Source organism: Fistularia commersonii, chromosome 32 (assembly GCF_037954325.1).
Source record: "Fistularia commersonii isolate RoL2024-O1a breed Wild chromosome 32, RoL_Fcom_v1.0, whole genome shotgun sequence".
NCBI lineage: Eukaryota > Metazoa > Chordata > Actinopteri > Syngnathiformes > Fistulariidae > Fistularia > Fistularia commersonii.
Genome location: NC_141315.1, coordinates 2,096,802 through 2,117,627, shown reverse-complemented (window position 1 = coordinate 2,117,627; position 20,826 = coordinate 2,096,802). Strand labels below are relative to the sequence as shown.

The 20,826-nt window shown below is 42.5% G+C and overlaps 1 pseudogene; it reads left to right on the top strand.

The window, feature by feature from the left end:
• The first annotated feature begins 3,374 nt into the window (after positions 1-3,374).
• LOC147215112 (uncharacterized) overlaps positions 3,375-20,826 on the top strand; it is a 32,663-nt pseudogene continuing 15,211 nt past the window's right edge.

Here is a 20,826-nt window from a genome sequence, read left to right as displayed (position 1 = left end):
CTGAACCATGTCCTGCCTGGGAGCATAATTTGCGACAAAGGACCGCAGTTCATCTCCAGGTTCTGAAAGGCCTTCTTCAAGCATTGAAAAGCAGTAGTCAGCCTGACGTCCTAATATCATTCACAATCAAACGTCCGGACAGGGCACAAGGTCCAAGCGCCCAGCGGCTTCCTGTGTTTTTTTTTCTGCCATGACAAGCAACATGAATGGGCCCAATTATTGCCATGGGTGAAATACTCCAGGACTCTTACACCCATACATCACTGGCCTGATTCCCCTCCACTCTATATTGGGCTATCAATTTCTACTATTCCCCTGGTCAGGTGGCAACTTGGGTGTTTTGTCTGTGAACCAATGGTTCAGGAGCAGCAAATGTGTCCACAACAGTCTACCAGAAGCCCGCAGCCATCACCAGACCACCACCAAACAGCAGCAAGGTGAACCCCCTACCTACACTGTAGGCCAACTAGTGCTTCTCTGTCTGTGATGTCATCCTGCACATTCTCTGTAGGAAGCTGTCACCCCACTTCATTGGTCCCTTCAAGATCATCAAATAGATTAACCCGGTTACACCTTACTTGCTCCATACTGAACAGGGCTCAAAGCTCCTTTTTGTTTGCTTGGTTCTGTCATTCGCTCCCATGGCTTCTCTTACCACTGCTATGCTGACGACACATAGCTGATCCTATCCTTCCCTCTGTCAGACACACAGGTGAAAACCCGAATTACAGCTTGCCTGTCCAACATCTCAGATTTGATGGTAGCTAACCATCTGAAGCTCAACCTAGACAAGACTGAGCTGCTCTTTCTCCTGGGGAAAGGTTGTCCACATAGAGACCTGGCCATCACCATCGACAACACTGTGATAAGGCCAACCACAACTGCAGGAAATCTGGGTGTGGTCCTAGACAACCAACTGTTGTTCTCAGCAAATGTTGCAGCAGTCGCACGTTCCTCCAGATTCCTCCTTCACAACCTCCGGAGGATACGGCGCAGATACTCATCCAGGCACTAGCCATCTCTGGTCTGGACTACTGCAACACCCTCCTTGCCCCAGTGGGGCCCATCATCCCTCTGGAGCTTATTCAGAAAGCAGCAGCCCGCCTGGTGTTCAACTGTCCAAAATTCTCCCACACAACTCCCCTCCCCTCCCAGGATATGGTCAAGGCACATGTCCCTACCCATCCCCTCCGATCTGCCACCTCTTGGCGACTGTTCACCCTATCAATCAGGGCCCTTGGCTGCTGATCATACCGGGCTCTGCTCTTCTCGGTCTTGGTTGGGAACAAATAGGGACAGAAGATGGAAGAATTTGCAAAAAGGGTGGAACTGGGAGAAGTCGAAAGAAAAAGAAGTGTAAGTTAGTCAGAATCAGAAATATTTTGTTACATCCATCTTCTACAGCTTGTCCTGCACTCAGGGTTGTGGAGGATCCCAGCTGGAGCCTATTTCAGCTGTTGTCAGGAGAGACAGGGTATACCCAGACAACATTCACCCACTCACTTTTCAATGTGGGAGGAAACTGGAGAATACCCACACACACATGGGAGAGCATGCAAACTCCACACAGAAAGGTCTCCTTGTCGGTATCGAATCAGGGTCCTTCATGCCATGAGGCCAAAGTGCCAACCTCTGTGCCCCAAAAATTCAAACTCACTAATGTTGTGCAACATAACATGTACGGAAACAAACAATCTCAACTGAAGAGAAAACGCATGACATCTCCTCATTGACTATATCTACTAACTAACCAGATGTATGAAATTTTAACACCCGTATTTATGGTACTGTACTCCCAGGAGTAAATTAATCAAAAAGGGCAAAGATATTTTAACTAAAATTATGATTAGCCAATTCAAAATGATTCCCCAATTCATGCTGTTTGATTTTGTGCAGCTAGATAGTATGTCTCAACCATGACCCAAATGAAGGCAATTTCACTGTATTCCAAACATGATTTAAGAGGTTTAGATCGCCTTATAATTATAGAGGTATAGCCATTTGCATGTATGCCTACTGTGTATGCAAACCAGAAATGAGCAGTATGCAACATGTGAAACGATCAGTAGAATGTGAAGTCAAGCATGGGAAAAACACCCGGTGTTTTTATGTTGCCTGATTAGCCTCCGTATAAGGAAACTTTGGGTAATTTTGAACTTCATGAAGAGGGGCACTTTGAGGAGACAAGATTATAGCTAGTGAGATGTGTTTGAGAGTTGAATGAGGAGTCTGTTTGGTTGCCTTAGGGCATTTTCATTGTGTAATCAGACATCACCAATTCCTTTATATCATTGTAATTGAAGAGATTCAGCTAATGCAGCCACAGGGCGGCACTGGCCTATGTCTCTCCAAGCCTGCCTTGGGGGGGCACGGAGCAGTGTCTCCCTGTGCCGGTCCCAAGCCCGGGTAAATGCAGAGGGTTGCATCAGGTAGGGCATCCGGCATAAAACTTTTGCCAAAACCAAGCATGCGAGTCAACCAAAACTATACCATACCGGATCAGTCGCGGACCGGGTTAACAACGACCGCCATTGGTACTGATGACCGACAGGGTACTAATGGAAATTGGGCTACTGTGGGTCGAAGAGCAAGAACAAGAAGAAGAGGAGGAGTGCGTGTTCGGAAGCAGAGAGAGAAGAGGAAAGGAAAGAGCCTGGGACTGAGAGTAGGGACTTTGAATTTTGGGACTATGACAGGAAAAGGTAGAGTTGGTCGACATGATGCAGAGAAGGAAGGTGGATATACTCTGTATCCAGGAGACCAGGTGGAAAGGTAGTAAGGCAAAGAAGCTTAGGAGAGGGCTTTAAGTTGTACTATTATGGTACTGACAAGAAGAGAAATGGAGTAGGAGTTATCTTGAAGGAGGAGTTTGTTAGGAACGTCCTAGAGGTGAAAATATGTCAGATAGACTTATGAGTCTGAAACTGGAAATCGAAGGTGTGATGCTCAATGTTGTTAGTGGCTATGCCCCGCAGGTGGGATGTGAATCTGAAGAGAAGGAGAAGTTCTGGAATGAGTCAGATGAAGTGATGCAGAATATTCCCAGAAATGAGAGAGTGATAATTGGTGCAGACTTCAATGGACATGTTGGTGAAGGCAATAGAGGGGATGAAGAAGTGATGGGCAGATTTGGTATCCAGGATAGGAATGCAGAGGGACAGATGGTGTTAGATTTTGCAAAAAGGATGGAAATGGCTGTAGTGGATGCCTTTTTCCAGAAAAAAAAGGAACATAGTGTAACTTATAAGAGCGAAGGTAGGAGCATGCAGGTAGATTACATCTTGTATAGACTAGGTAACCTGAAAGAGATCAGTGACTGCAAAGTAGTTGTAGGTGAGAGTGTAGCCAGACAGCATAGGATGGTGGTTTGTAGGATGACTCTGGTGACAAGGAGGATGAAGAGGACAAAGGCAAAGCAGAGGACAAAATGGTGGAAGCCGAAAAGGGAGGAGTGTTGCATGGTTTTCAGAGAGGAGTTGAGAAAGGCTCTGGGTGGTCAGAGTGAGCTTCAAGATGATTGGACAACTACAGCTAGTGTTATCAGGGAGACAGGTAGAAGAGTACTTGGTGTGTCATCTGGAAGGAAAGTAGATAAGGAGACTTGGTGGTGGAATGAGGAAGTGCAGGAGTATATACAGAGAAAGCGGTTAGCGAAGAAGAAGTGGGATACTGAGAGGACTGAAGAGAACAGACAGGAGTTCAGGGAGATGCGGCGAAAGGTAAAGATAGAGATAGCAAAGGCAAAACAAAGGGCTTATGATGACTTGTATGCTCGGTTGGATAGTAAGGAGGGTGAGAATGATCTATACAGGTTGGCCAAACAGAGAGATAAAGATGGAAAGGATGTACAACGGGTCTGAGTGATTAAGGACAGAGAGGGAAATGTATTGACAGATGCTAGAAGAGTGATGGGAAGATGGAAAGAGTACTTTGAAGAGCTGATGAATGTGGAAAATGAAAGAGAGGCAAGGGTAGAAGAGGGGACTACTGTAGACCACAGAGTAGCACAAATTAGTAAAAGTGAAGTGAGGAAGACATTGGAGAGGATGAAGAGTGGAAAAGCAGTTGGTCCTGATGATATACCTGTGGAGGTGTGGAAGTGTCTAGGAGAGGCAGCGGTAGATTTTCTGACTACATTATTCAACAGGATATTAGAGAGTGAGAAGATGTCTGAAGAATGGAGACGAGGTGAGATGGTGACTATTTTTAAGAATAAAGGGGATGTGCAGAATTATGGCAACTATAGAGGGATTAAGTTGATGAGCCATACAATGAAGTTATGGGAAAGAGTAGTGGAAACTAGACTGAGAGCAGAAGTCAGCATCTGTGAACAGCAGTATGTCTCCATGTCTAGGAAGAGTACTACAGATGCAGTATTTGCATTGAGAATGCTAATAGAAAAGTACAGAGAAGGTCAGAGGGAGTTGCATTGCGTTTTTGTAGACCTAGAAAAAGCATATGACAGGGTGCCAAGAGAGGAGCTCTGCTATTGTATGAGGAAGTCTGGAGTGGCAGAGAAGTATGTTAGACTGGTGCAGGACATGTATGCTAGCTTTGAGACACATTCTACGGTGTGCTGTAGGGGTAACAGAGAAGTTCAAGGTGGAGGTGGGACTCCATCAGGGATCAGCTCTGAGCCCCTTCTTGTTCACAATGGTGATGGGTAGGCTGACAGATGAGGTTAGACAGGAATCCCCATGGACCATGATGTTTGCGGATGACATTGTGATCTGTAGTGAGAGCAGAAAACAAGGAGAGGAAAATCTAGAGAGGTGGAGGTATGCTCTGGAAAGGAGAGGAATGAAAGTTAGTTGCAGCAAGACAAAATATATGTGTGTGAATGAGAGGAACTCAGGTGGAACGGTGAGGCTACAGGGAGTGGAGATCAAGAAGCTGGAAGATTTCAGGTACTTGGGGTCAACAGTCCAGAGCAACGGAGAGTGTGGAAAAGAGGTGAAGAGACGGGTCCAAGCAGGTTGGAATAGGTAGAGAAAAGTGTCAGGGGTACTATGTGATAGAAAACTTTCAGCCAGAATAAAAGGAAAGGTGTACAAGACAGTGTTGAGACCATCGATGATGTATGGACTAGAAACTGTTACAATGACCAAAAGACAGCAAGCAGAACTAGAGGTTGCAGAGATGAAGATGTTGAGGTTCTCTTTGGGAGTGACCAGGATGGATAGCATCAGGAATGAGTCTATTATGAGTCTATCAGAGGGACGGCACATGTTCGATGTTTTGGAGAGAAGGTCAGAGAAGCTAGATTGAGATGGTTCGGTCATGTACAGAGAAGGGATAGTGAATACATTGGTAGACGGATGCTGGAATTGGAGCTGCCAGGCAAGAGGTCTCGAGGAAGACCAAAGAGAAGATTTATGGACGTAGGGAGATGAAGAAGATACAGAGAATAGGGTTAGATGGAGAAAGTTGACTCGCTGTGGTGACCCCTGACGGGAAAAGCCGAAAGAAGAAAAAGAATTGAAGAGATTCAGCTACTGTAGCGTGACTGATGCCGATTGCATTATTACTGAAGATATTGTTCAACAGATTTTCACATTTGAATTGAGACTCACAGTCAAGGTTTTTGAATTAAATTGTGGTCACACCCATTGAATTGCCTTCTTTTCCTTTCAGCTTTTCCCTTCAGAGGTAGCCACCGCGAATCAGCCTCCTCAGTCTAATCCTATCTTCAATAGCTGTATCTTCCAAAGCTCTCCCTTCCTCCTTTTATTATCTTTCAGTACATTTTAAAGTGAGGTAAAGACCTTCCCCAGGTGCACTGTCCCTCCTTTAGTTGCTCATAGAGCTACATCTTAGGTATGCATCCAGACAACATGCTCTGCCCAACAGAGCTGGGCCTTCATGATCAGGTTTTCAATGCTGGGTAGACCACATCTCTGCAAGAGCTTGAGGTTTGAGACCTTAACCATAGAGCAGAGCACTCTGGACTCTTGCTCTGTAAACAGCAGTTTTCGTGCACGTTTTATACGGTGATCATGCCACAGCCTCCTTTATTAGTCTTCCAAATGATAAACCACTGACTCCAAATTAAAGTATAATTTCTGATTAACTGGTTCACTCTCAGGAAATTGTTTTACATCCACTGTCCTTTCTTGATATTCTCCTCTGAGTCCATGTCTGGCATTATTACTGACTTCTACCCCATAGTGATGTCATGTTTAAGCAAGGTGTGCCTGACCCAAATGCAAGGACGCTCCAGAGGTAGAGCGTCTTAAGGGATTTATTGACAGAGAAGGTGAATGGGGAGCTGTGCTGGGGTAGGGTTGTCTCCTGGGGAATGTCACGGGGTCTCGGGAACTAGGAGATGTCCAGGGGTGACAGGAGTCAGGGGCTGGCAAGGAGAGGTGTCAGTGGTCACAGGAAACAAGAGTGGGCAAAGAGAGGCATTGACCATCAGGAACTAGGACCTGGTAAGGAAGGAGCAAGAAAAAGGATGCAGGGGGTAATGAACGAGTGAGGAACAAACAGCAGCTTGGCACTGATGAACTAGTGACAGGCTCCACTCGATGAGGCTTGATCAGCTGCAGGTGTGCCAGCACCCCCAGCTGGAATCATCCACCTGCTCAAATCAGGCTCACTGGTGAAGGGAGCTGCACCCAGAGCCCTAGCCCCAGATCCCAAAATGCCCCCCCCCCCCCCCGGAAGCTTAGAGGAACGAGATGGAAGGGTAGAATGGTAATCCAATATAGACAGATCCAAGATGAAGGAGCGAGCACAGAAAAGCAATCCTCAGGGTCTCCAAGGCCTCATCCTTGGGCTGGTCTGTCCACTCGAGTTAGGTGCTCAGAGGGGGGTTGCGGGAGCATACAATGACCTGTAGCTCCGGCGTAATGAAACCTGTACATTTTGGCTGTTTGGTTGCGGTGAGCAAACATGTCTGCCATGGAGGACACCATGTTGCAATGACCAGGAGTACAGGTTTCTGTTCCAGGGCAGTGTGGTAGGCATCCTTGCTGAATTTGTGCTTGAATTCTTGAATGAACTCCCTACTGACCCAAACGCAAGGACACTCCAGGGATAAAGCATCTTAAAGGATTTATTTGACAAGGGAGATAACCTGAGGGCTGTGATGAATCCAGGTTGTTTCTGGGGGTCACATCTCAGGAGCTAGGTAGTTGCTTGGAGAGCCATCATGTCTCATGACGTTGAGTCTCAGGAACTACATAGACTTCTGGGACAACAACATGGTGATGCAAGGCAAGACATAGAACATGGGGGACAAGGAACAACCAACAATCTGGCACTGAAGGTGCTGGCGGTAGGCTCCTCTTATCCTCCGCCTGATGAGGCCTGATGAGTCACAGGTGTGCACTGTCCCCAGCTAACATCCAAATCAGGCTCTCTGGTGAAGAACAGAGGTGAAGGGAAAAGCAAATAGACCCCTAGCCCTGGATCCCAACAAACAGGGAAGGCAGCAAAACTATTTCAATCGACAAGTCAGTACAAAAAGTAACACACGCAGCAAATACATTCTGAAAGTTACATTGTGCTTGTCTGATGTCTCATAATCCAATATTGAAAAGGGGAAGAAATTAATTTTTGAGACATTTTAATTCAGTTACACACTGAAAGTATCAATGTCGCCTCTGTTTGCTGTTTTTCTTTCTAAGTCAAATGTTGTGTAACAACACACGTGCAGTATGTAAACCACTATAGCTCCTCTCAATAGGCAGTCACAAATGGATACACGTATAATAAATAACAACAGTAAATACATAGGGTTCCATAAATTAAAAACAACATGGTTTAAACAGCTCCTAAATTTCAGTTTTTACTATTGCAGATTAATTAACACATTAGACATATTAAATAATAGAATTGTTACCATTTGAGTGTAACTGTCTACTTTCTTTGATTGTTGTTTTTTTGATTGTCTTTTCAGTACAATTTTAAAAATCAAATTAAGGAGAGTATGACTATTGATTTGGGAACATTCAAAGAAAAATGATGATAAATTCCATGTTGTCAACAACAATCTGCAGTGCTATAGTTTCACTTCACACTACAGAGCTACTTGGCTGCCCTTTTCATTTTCGATTTCCAATGACGCTGTAAACTCTTCATCAATCACCACCAGTTATCTACGCAGGGAGGTAGTTACTTAGGAGCAGCAATGCTCTTTGCTGCTGAATCACCTTTTGCAACAAAGATGGCTGAAACACTGCCATCACTGGAAACACTGGACTGGATTTAATTAACCAAAAGATATATTTATAAAATAAAGGAAAACATAAAGCTTCATTGGAAAGATACTGTACTTCCAATGAGATTTGATTGATGACATGTTCTGTTACCTCTGCTGATGGTTCTCTTGCACTTTTCATTACTCTGACTGGTTGAAAAGTTGAAAAAAAGGTGTTTTTCAAAGGGTATCATGGTCTGCACCTATTGCGGTGTACTGTAGGTTTTATATTTTGTTATAACTTTCTGTAATAACAGGAACATAAACTGGTGTTTGATTACCGAAATCTCTTCAGCCTACAAACCACGTGTAGTCATCAGTGTCATACCTCCGCGGAGGAACTGACAAGTCTTCTGATGGAATCTGCATACAAGAATGATTTTAATCAGCTTCTCTGTTTGTTACATTCCATTCCACCAAATGCTTCCCTCTGCCAAATAATTGATAAAAATTGATAAAAATGTGCCTTGGATTTATGACAGCTCTTATTGGGCCTGACACTACTTTTTTGGTGCTAAAAGTGTTATGTTGATGAAGACTTTATATGTTGAAATTAATCAAACAGACAGGTGGTTTACTTTTCTTTTTTTATTTCTAAATTGCCATTGGTCATAGCATCTTGTTGAACGACCAACAAAATGCTACAGTTTACTGCATGCCTTTCTCTACCATATTGAATAGAGGTCGCCAATTAAATAAAGCCATCCTTTTTATTTCCCTTAGGGTTGGTAACCATACTGCACTTGGTACTTGGTGAGACAAAATAGCTCTGACAAATACACATGGCAGTTATTCTGGCCTGCTCATATGACAAAAGAGAGGTGCTAATCCTGTCAAGGATTTCACTGCCTGTAATCTTCTCCTTTTGGCTCTTCCCTACAAGGGTCGCCACAGTGAATAGACTTTTTCCATCTAACCCTATTCTCTGCATCCTAGTCTCTCATACCAACTAACTTTATATCCTCTCTCACAACACCCATAAATTTTTTCTTTTGTCTTCCTCTAGACCACCTGCCTGCAGCTTCAATTCCAGCATCCGTCTACTTATATATTCACTATGTCTCCTCTGTACCTGAACAAACAATCTCAGTCTGGCTTCTCTGACCTCCTCTCCGAAACATCTAACATGTGCTGTTCCTCTGATAGACTAACTCCTGATCCTATCCATCCTATGCATCCTGTCCTGGTCACTGCCAACAAGAACATCAACATCTACATCCCTGCATCCTCTCGCTCTGCCTCTTGGCTTTTCGTCATTGTAACTGTCTTTAGGCCATACAGCATCGATGGTCTCAACACTGTCTTGTACACCTTTCATTTCATTCTGGCCGAAAGTCTTCTATCACATAGTACCCCTGACACTTTTTTCCACCCATTCCAACCTGCTTGAACATGTCTCTTCACCTCTTTTCCACACTCTCCGTTGCTCTGGACTGTTGACCCCTAGTACCTGAAATCCTCTAGCTTCTTGATCTCCACTCCCTGTAGCCTCACCGTTCCACCCGAGCTCCCCTCATTCACACACATATATTCTGTCTTGCTGCGACTAACTTTCATTCCTCTCCTTTCCAGAGCATACCTCCACCTCTCTAGATTTTCCTCTCCCTGTTTTCTACTCTCACAACAGATCACAATGTCATCCGCAAACATCATGGTCCATGGGGATTCCTGTCTAACCTCATCTGTCAGCCTATCCATCACCATTGCGAACAAGAAGGGGCTCAGAGCTGATCCCTAATGGAGTCCCACCTCCACCTTGAACTTCTCTGTTACCTCTACTGCACACCACACCACTGTCTCACAGCTAGCATACATGTCCTGCACCAGTCTAACATACTTCTCTGCCACTCCAGATTTCTTCATATAATACCAGAGCTCCCCTCTTGGCACCCTTTCATGTGCTTTTTCTAGATCTACAAAAACGCAATGCAACTCCCTCTGACCTTCTCTGTACTTTTCTATTTGCATTCTCAACGCACTAGGCATGAAGCCATACTGCTGTTCACAAATGCTGACTTCTGCTCTCAGTCTAGTTTCCACTACTCTTTCCCATAACTTCATTGTATGGCTCATCAACTTTATCCCTCTATTCTGCACATCCCCTTTATTCTTAAAGAAAGGCACCATCTCACCTCGTCTCCATTCTTCAGACATCTTCTCACTCTCTAAGATCCTGTTGAATAATCTTGTCAGAAAATCTACCACTGCCTCTCCTAGACACCTCCACACCTCCACAGGTATATCATCAGGACCAACTGCTTTTCCACTCTTCATCCTCTCCAATGCCTTCCTCACTCCACTTTTCCTGATTTGTGCTACTTTGTGGTCTACAATAGTCACCTCTTCTACCCTTGCCTCTCTTTCATTTTCCACATTCATAAGCTCTAAAGTACTCCTTCCATCTTCCCATCACTCTTCTAGCATCTGTCAATACATTTCCCTCTCTGTCCTTAATCACCCAGACCTGTTGTACATCCTTTCCATCTTTATCTCTCTGTTCCGCCAACCTGTATAGATCATTCTCACTCTCCTTACTATCCAACCGAGCTTACAAGTCATCTTCTTGCTTCTTTGCTAACCGCTTTCTCTGTATATACTCCTGCACTTCCTCATTCCACCTCCAAATCTCCTTATCTACTTTCCATCCGGATGACACACCAATTACTCTTCTACCTGTCTCCCTGATAACACTAGCTGTAGTTGTCCAATCATATGGAAGCTCACCCTGACCACCCAGACCCTTTCTCAACTCCTCCCTGAAAACCATACAACACTCCTCCCTTTTCAGCATCCACCATTTTGTCCTCTGCTTTGCCTTTGTCCTCTTCATCGTCATCCAGAGTCATCCTACAAACCACCATCCTATGCTGTCTGGCTACACTCTCACCTATAACTACTTTGCAGTCACTGATCTCTTTCCGGTTACCTTGTTTGTACAAGATGTAGTCTACTTGGGTGCTCCTACCTCTGCTCCTATAATTTACCCTATGTTCCTGTTTTTTCTGGAAAAAGGTATTCACAACAATCATTTCCATCCTTTTTGAAAAATCTACCACCATCTGTCCCTCTGCATTCCTATCCTGGATACCAAATCTGTCCATCACTTCCTCATCCCCTCTATTGCCTTCACCAACATGTCCATTGAATTTTTCATCAATTAACACTCTCTCATTTCTGGTAATATTCTGCATCACTTCATCTAACTCATTCCAGAACTTCTCCATCTCTTCAGATTCACATCCCATCTACGGGGCATAGCCACTAACAACATTGAGCATCACACCTTCAATTTCCAGTTTCAGACTCATAAGTCTGTCTGACATATTTTCACCTCTAGGACGTTCCTAACAAACTCCTCCTTCAAGATAACTCTTACTCCATTTCTCTTCCTGTCAGTACGATGATAGTACAACTTATAGCCTGCTCCTAAGCTTCTAGCCTTACTACCTTTCCACCTGGTCTCCTGGACACACAGTATATCCACCTTCCTTCTCTGCATCATGTCGACCAACTCTCTACCTTTTCCTGTCACAGTCCAAAAATTCAAAGTCCCTACTCTCAGTCCCAGACTCTTGCCTTTCCTCTTCCCTCTGCTTCCACACACAACTTGCTCCTCTCCTTCTTTGACTTACAGTAGCCCAGTTTCCATTCGCACCAAGTAGGTCATCGGTACAAATGGCGGTCGTTGTTAACCCGGGCCTCAACGGATCCAGTATGATCTGGTAATTATGATTGATTTGCATGTTTGGTTTTGGCAAAAGTTTTACGACGGATGCCCTTCCTGATGCAATCCTCTGCATTTATTCGGGCATGGGACCAGATCGGGGAGACACCCGCCCGTGCCCCCCGGAGGCTGCAATAAGGGATTAAATGCCAGTCTTCTTTTTAAAACAATTCCCTGATTTTCATTCAGCGGCCTAGTGGCAGTCCTTGCATCAAACTGTTCTTCAACGTCACTTCACGGACAGCTGTGACCACATCCTTGTCAAATCCTCATCCCACTCACTCCCAACTAAGATCTCAGCTCGTATCACCAAGCAAAAAATCAACTAATCAAAGGCTCATATCTCGAAAAACTCTTAAGTTAATAAGACATAAAGGTGTTTGTCAGCACAAAATTTTACCTTTTCCTGTCATAGTCTCAATAGACTCTCAGTCCAAGGCTCTTTCTTTTCCTCTTCTCTTTCTGCTTCCGAACACGGCTTCTTCCTGTCCTTCTTCAATCTACAGTAGCCCAGTTTCCATTGGCACCATGTAGGTCATCGGTACCAATGGCGACCGATCCGGTATGATGTGGTTATTATGATTTATTTGCATGTTTGGTTTTGGCAAAAGTTTTATGCCTGATGCCATCTCTGACGCAACCCTCTGCATTTACCGGGCTTGGGACCGGTTCAGGAAGACACTGCTCTGTATTATTTCACTGCATTATTTCACTGCCTTCAATGTGTTTGTAAATTAAATACCTCATTTGTGTCCAATGAGAAGTAGATAATTAGTTCAAGGGATATAATACACATGTACAGATATGTCCATCATATGTGAACCCCAGGAGTAAATGGAATATAAATTTAAACTACAGAACAGTATGTAATGGGATCAAAACTCAAATTTGGTTTGAACTCAAAATCACTGTAGGTTACCCATCAACATTCATGGCAGAACTGTACATGTGTTTGATATGGTCAAACAAAATTACTCAGGATTCCAGAAACACATAATAGCTACTAATCAAATATTTATTGCATGTTATTATTTGTTGTAATCATGTGTTTTATAGACTAGTTTGAATAAAAATCATCAATCAGTCAAAACACTGCACCACATAGGAAGACTTAATTGTAAAACATTTGGATTAGGTTGTGTGCACTATTTTCAATGTTTAAATGCCAAACTTTGGAAAACAGAACTTAATAATTTTGTTATGAAACAGTTAAAAAACTGTGTACCATATTTTGTACCACTATAAGGCACACCTAAAAGCCTTAAACTTTCTCAAAAACCGACAGTGCGCCTTATAATTTGATGTGCCTTATATATGGATCAATATTGGTTAATTATGGCTACCATAGTCAGGGGCAAAACGGTAAAGGGGAATTCCAGTCCCACACTATTTGTGGGTGTCTGTATTAAGATCCCAAAATGGAGCAACGAGAGAATTCAACATTAATGAATCAATGGTATGGAAGTGGAGGAAGCAACAAGATGACCTGTGCCAAGTAAAGAAGACTAAACAAGGTTTCCAAGGAAACAAAGAGAGATGGCTACAGTTGTAGGAAAACTTAAACAGCAAGTTGTTGAACAGAGAGCATCAAGTAGAAGCGTCTCTACAGTCACTATTTGAATGAAGGCAGCAGCGCTAGCTGGCGACATGAACATCAATGAATTTTGAGGCGATCCTTCTTGGTGCTTTCGTTTTATGAAAAGCTATGAATTGTAACAAATGGAGTTGGAGAAACATTGTTTTCAACGAAGGTGGCGCAAATACCGGTAAAAGCTACCGGTACGTTTGGTACCATATTGTGAATGCACTTACTTGTTTTGGGAGTGAACGGAGTTGTCAGATCGTTGGTTTGTATTCTATTAATGATGTTTGACTGACTGACTTATCTGTCTGTTTTGTTGACATTCCCTTTAGCGTAGCTTCATCTAGTGGATGCATAACGCAACCCCAGCCACTACAGTAGTTTCTATTCTATGCACCTTATAATGCAGTGTGCCCTATATATGAAAACAGTCTTTAAAAAGGCCATTCATTGAAGGTGCGCTTTATAATCTGATACGCCTTGTTGTGCGGAAAATACGGTAATAAATACCCTCTTGCTTTGTCATCATATGGACAGACTGTCCATGAAATAGCTCTACTATGACAGTAATTAAACTAAGAAATAAATCACAGGATACAATAATGGATATATTTTAATGTGGTCAATTTCAGTCATGATGGTACATACGGGTCAGACAAATGTCTACTTAGGGAAAACTAAATTATGTATTTCCTATAGTATGAGACTTGGAGGAAAGTGTATGCAAAATTACACAATTTAATTTCATACATGAATAGAGCAAATTAATCAAAATTAAAAAAAAAGATTGGGTTTGTCTGCCATAAATTTGTCTGTTGTATTGTGTAAGAATTGTATCTGATGAGCCTTTCAATTGCTCCTCTTACAAAAATCTATTTGATAAATGCTGTTCTTGTAGAACAAGTAATAATAGAGAGGATAAATGGATGGATCATTTTCACTCAACACAAGCAAAGATCAATGCAGGGGACAAAAAATCCTGTGGATGCTGAAACTGCAAAATCCACATAACTGTGTTAGGCAAATACTTTTGAGTATCACCTTAATTCACCCACACCTTAATTCACCCACACGATGACAGATGTAAGGTATGCCTGATATCTAACAAAATGTTGCGTATCACACAAACAATTCATTTGGGGCCTCTCATGGAGCCATGTTTTAAACGTCCTCAACAAATGTACCCTTGAATTGTTGAATAATCACAAAGTACTTAAGTGACATGCAAATGGAGAGGGACTCCAGGAGAGGAAGAAGGGAAATCAAGATGCTCATGTGCCAGTTGGATATGCTGGCTTCATAAATAAAGTACGAACCCAGCCACAGACCAACCCAGACTCTTTAGTGGATTTACCTGAGCATTTTTCTTTTGTCTCCTGACTTACAAGGCCACTGCCACAGTAAATCAATCAGTCCAGGCGAGAGTGCGAGGGATACCACTGTGCATGAACCGGGGCCAATCAGATATAACCCAGATGGAACATAAAAAAACAAGCTGCAGCACTGTAGTCACACTCTTTTACTGCAAGCTGAGGCACACAACCAGCAAAAAAACTCCCTTTTATAGTTGTAAAGACATACACAACCCTTGTACACCCAACCAAACAACTAGCATTTCTAAGACACCTTATCTAGCTGACGATTTCAAAATTATTTATGTTTTTTGTTTACCCACTCAAATTGTTCCATGTGATTTACCCTGGTGGTGGCAAAGACAGTGACTATAAATTATTCCTTTTGTAAAGCACTAAATTAGAATCATGAATAACATTTCTTAATTGTATTTGTTTTCTTTCTCTTATTTACATAGCATCTCCATCACCGTTTTTAAAATTTATATACAGTTGAACCTTGTCTAATGAATTTAATTTGTTCCAGTACTGAGCTCATAACTCAAATTAATTGAGATGCTATTAACCTGTTCCTTCTTAAACTTCTGCTTATTTTCTTTCTTTTCTTTTCTTTAGAGCGTTTTTGTGCAGGGGTCACCACAGAAAATCAACTATCTCCAACTAACCCTATTCTCTGCATCCTTCTCTCTCACACCGACTAACTTCATATCCTCTCTCACTACGTTTATAAATCTTCTCTTTGCCTTCCTCTAGACCTCCTGCTTGGCAGCTCTAATTCCAGCATCCATCTAGCTTTATGTTCACTATCGCTCCTCTGTACGTGACTGAACCATCTCAGTCTGGCTTTTCTTGTTACTCCCAAAGAGAACCTCAACATCTTCATGTCTACTACTTCTAACCCTGCCTCCTGTCTTTTCATCATTGTGACTGTTTTTAGACTATACAACATTGCTGGTCTCACCACCGTCTTGGACACCTTTCCTTTCATTCTGGCAGATAGTCCTTTATCATATAATACCCCTGACCTTTTTCTCCACCCATTCCAACCTGCTTGGACCCGTCTCTTCACCTCTTTTCCACACTCTCCATTCCTCTGGACCTTTGACCCTGTACCTGAAAGTACCTGAAATCCTCCAACTTCTTGATCTCCACTCCTTGTAGCCTAACTGTAAGCAGGTTCCTCTCATTCACACACATATATTCTGTCTTCCTGCGACCTACCTTATTCCTCTCCTTTTCCAAATCATACCTTCACCTCTCTAGAGTTACTGCAATTCAGCACATCCCACTTATTCTTAAAAACGGGCACCATGACACTTCTCCCTTCCTCAGGCATTTTCTCACTCTCTAAGATCCCGTTGAATAATCTTGCCAGAAACTCAACCACTGCCTCTCTTAGACACATCCAGACCTCAGGTGTATTATCAGGACCAACTGCCTTTCCACTCTTCATCATCTTCAATGCCTTCCTCACATCTCTTTTACTAATCTCTGCTACTTTGTGTTCTACAATAGTCCCCTTTTCTACTGTTCCCTCTCTTTCATTTTCCTCATTCATCAGCTCTTCAAAGTACTCTTTCCATCTTCCCACCACTCCTCTAGCATCTGTCAATACATTGACCACTCTATCCTTTATCACCAGAACCTGCTTTACATCCTTTCTGCCTCTATCTCTCTGTTTTGCCAACCTGTGTTGATAATTCTCTCCCTCTTTACTGTCCAACCAAACATAAAAGTCATGGTACGCCCTTTTTTGCCTTTGCTACCTCCATCTTTATCTTGCACTGTATCTCCCTTTACTTCTGTCTGTTCTCTTTAGTCCCCTAAATGTCCCACTTCTTCTTTGCTGACGGCTTTCTCTGTTGCTACTCCTGCGCTTCCTCATTCCACTACCAAGTCACCTTATCTACTTTCCTTCCAAGTGACAGACCAAGTACTCTTCTACCTGTCTCCCTGATAACACTAGCTGTTGTTGTCCATTCATCTAGAAGCTCTCCCTGACCACCCAGCGCCTTTCTCAACTACTCCCTGAAAACCATACAACACTCCTCCCTTTTCAGCTTCCACCAGTTTGTCCTCTGCTCTGCCTTTGTCCTCTTGATCTTCCATGTCACAAGAGTCATCCCGCAATGCACAATCCTAAACTGTCTCGCTACAGACTCTCTCACCTACCACTACTTTGCAAGCACAGATCTCTTTCAGGTTACCTCGTCTATACAAATTGTAGTCAACCTGTGTGCTCCTGCCTCCACCTTTTTAAGTTACCCTATGTTCCTGTCTTTTCTGGAAATAAGTGTTCACTACAGCCATTTCCATCTTTTTTGCAAAATCTAGCACCATCTGTCTCTCTGTGTTCCTATCCTGTATACCAAATCTGCCCATCACCTCTTCCTCCCCTCTATCGCCTGCACAACTCAAAGCCTGCTCCTAAGCTTGTGCCCTTACTACCTTACCACCTGGTCTTCTGGACACAGAGTATATCCACTCTCCTTCTCTGCATCATGTCGACCAACTCTCTACCTTTTCCTGTCACAGTACCAAAATTCAAAGTCCCTACTCTCAGTCCCAGACTCTTGCCTTTCCTCCTCCCTCTGCTTCCAAACACATCTTGCTCCTCTCCTTCTTTGACTTACAGTAGCTCAGTTTCCATTCGCACCAAGTAGGTCATCGGTACAAATGGCGGTCGTTGTTAAGTATGATCTGGTTATTATGATTGATTTGCATGTTTGGTTTTGGCAAAAGTTTTACGCCGGATGCCCTTCCTGACGCAATCCTCTGCATTTATTCGGGCTTTGGACCAGATCGGGGAGACACCCGCCTGTGCCGCCCGGAGGCTGCAATAAGGGATTAAATGCCAGTCTTCTTTTTAAAACAATTCCCTGATTTTCATTCAGCGGCCTAGTGGCAGTCCTTGCATCAAACTGTTCTTAAACGTCACTTCATGGGCTGTGGCCACATCCTTGTCAAATCCTCATCCCACTCACTCCCAACTAAGATCTCAGCTCGTATCACCAAGCGAAAAATCAACTGATCAAAGGCTCATATCTCAAAAAACTCTTAAGTTAATAAGACATAAGGTGTTTGTAAGCACAAAATTTTAGCAGCCCTTTTTGCTTCATTGTGCTTTTTGCTTGTTTCTGCCAAAGACGTTGGCGTTTTGTGTTATCTCCCTGTCATTTCTTTTTTTTTCACGGGCTGGGGGGGGGGGGGGGGGTACAGTAAAATAAAGATGAAGATAATAGGGACAAATGCAAATACTTACTTTGAGATTATGTTGCACCAACTGAAACATCAATTGTTTGGGAGCAATTGACGTCTCCAGATATTTGAATCAATGGACAAACCTCATTAGATTAACAATTTGAAAATATAATTCCTCTATGTTCAAATATTTAGCACATTTCAATTTTAGCTCATCTTTATGCAGTGGAAAAAAAATCCCTCTGTGTATGTGCATGTGTGCGTGCATGAATGCGTGAGTGCATTTGTGAGTGAGCATGTGCGTGCATGTGCACGGGGGAATGTGTGAGAGAAGGGAAAAAAGTCTAGACAATCGAGCTCTCCCCCATATGTCTGAATTTCTTTCTGGCATTCAATGTACGGCTTTATGAAAAAACTTGTCCTTTTTGACCTGCTGAAAATAACTCATTTTGGCTCACAAAATCAATCCATGCAATATTAAGACAAGCCTGATTTCAAAAAATACCAGAGTAGATGACAGTAAATATTTGTAATGTAGTCACTTTTTCTGTGTCAGTCATAGATTATTCATATCTCGGAATAATGAAATAAAAATAAAACAAGGATCAGTATTCCTGCTGAACTGATGATGTAGCAATAAACATATCCTTGTACGAGGTATAGCCTCTGTTTGGGGTAAAGTTAATTCACCAGAGACTACTACTGTCTTTGAAGATGTGTGGCTACTGGCTCAGCCTTTGAAATAATTGAATGAGTAACTCTGGTGTATGGGGTTGGGGGGGGGGGATTCCCTAATGTGCTGTGTCCACTAAAAGCACTTCTTCCTTATGCCTGCATGTCTATTTAATTCTCTGTAATGGGCTCACCATCTATTTTGCCACAAATATCAACATAATGATATGATGTTATCTGCTGCAAATATGTTAATCTTTGGTCTAAACTCTTTATTTGTGTTGAACAACAAGCAAACCATTGTACAGGAGAGAATGGTGCTCTTTTGAGTGATTACTAACATTATTATTTCAGCAGATATTTTTAGTATAGCAACCAAAGCACTTGGAGGGAAAATGATTTGGGAAACAATTCATAAAGTAGAATGGGAGCCAATCAGAAAGAATAGTCAATGTTCTACATAACACATATTATGTATATTGTATGTTTACAAGTGGCTTTCATTAAATAATGTAATTCAGATACGATCAATGGTAAATAAAGAAAAAAAACCTTGACAATTAAATAAGAAAGTTCTGAAAAGATTTGAGTATAGGATCAAAGAGGCTAAACCCATGCCGACAGTTGAAACCCAAACAAAAATACATTGATCCTACATACTTATTTTAAGCAACATTAACTTTTGGATAGATAGGACTGTGTCCCTTGACATAACACTGTCCTATAAAATGTTTTCTTGGACAAAGGGCAGTTACAGTATTAAAAGTATAGCTCATTTAAGTAATTTCCTGGTGTGCGATTATTGTGCACAAGTATTCTATTCAACACTAATCTGCCACTGCAACTTTTGTGGCAGATGGTGATAAACAGCCTGTTTATGGAGGAAGTAACCCTGTCTATTTTCCAGGGAAAATACAAACCTTATCCTGTAGTGATACAAATGATTCAAACAAAAAATTATGTGTAGAATGTGGAAAATGCCAATAGGCAGCCGGTTTATGCTAATTTGGGGCAAAATGTTCTTTGCTGTTCCAGCTGACTACAGCCAGCCCACCCCATAAGGTACACCCACCTAATTTTCTTGTACTGATTTGTCACCAAATTAAAATGCCTTCTTGCTCACAGTCCTGAGGAATATCTGCTCTGTAACCATTGATACAAATGTTGCACACGTGAATGATGATGATTCAGCGTGTAGGTTTTGCGGGTTCTATTGTCGGCTGTAACACAGACATTAGCCACATTGCTGGCGTCCAACCTCTTTGCCGCCGACACAGCACTGAACTAAAGCTGTGACCGGGTCTCAGCAAAACTAATCACAGTTGGTTTCACGCCACCCTGTGGCGGAATGGGGTACTACATACTCACGAACAGTGGGTGAGATGAAAGGGGCAAGTTGCTAACTCAGTAAATAAAATAAATCAAATATCATATAAAAGGGAGGGGGATGTCTTGTCTTTGCGCTCTCACACAAATTAAGTGGGTTGTTTTGCAGGATATGCATGTTTATTATATCCAGCTGGACCTTTCTTATCAGCTAATAGCCACAAAAAGATCTTGCTTGATACTATGTCACACTAAAGGAGTGAAGGCAATCTCCACTTAAGTGTCTTTTTTGTCGGAGTGACCTTGCTTATACTTCCTGCATGGCTTCCATCTGGGATCTTAGCAAAACCACATGGTGCTTTCAGAAATAGAAATGCTGCTAAAGCATCTGGGGTAGAGTTTATCAATATTCCCTCAGAATGAGGATGATCTCATGAGGGCATCAAATGAGGTTTGCAAAACTTGTATGTTATAAATTTGATGGACAGTCTATTTATGAAGTATGTTCAGATAATCTCCTAATATGTTTAATGTAGTCAGTGGAACATTAAAAAGACTTGCACATTATAGAAGCTCAATTTCATCTTTGGAGAGAATCAGGTGTAAAATCCGGTCAAGGCCTATCTGTCAAATAAAACCACACAATATTAATTTTATTATCAGCCAGTTGATTTGTTCATGAACATCATGAGCCATCCACAGGGTTAGATTCCTGTCAAGATTAAGGCCTGACTTGATACAAATAAAAGTTGCAGAAAAAGATAAT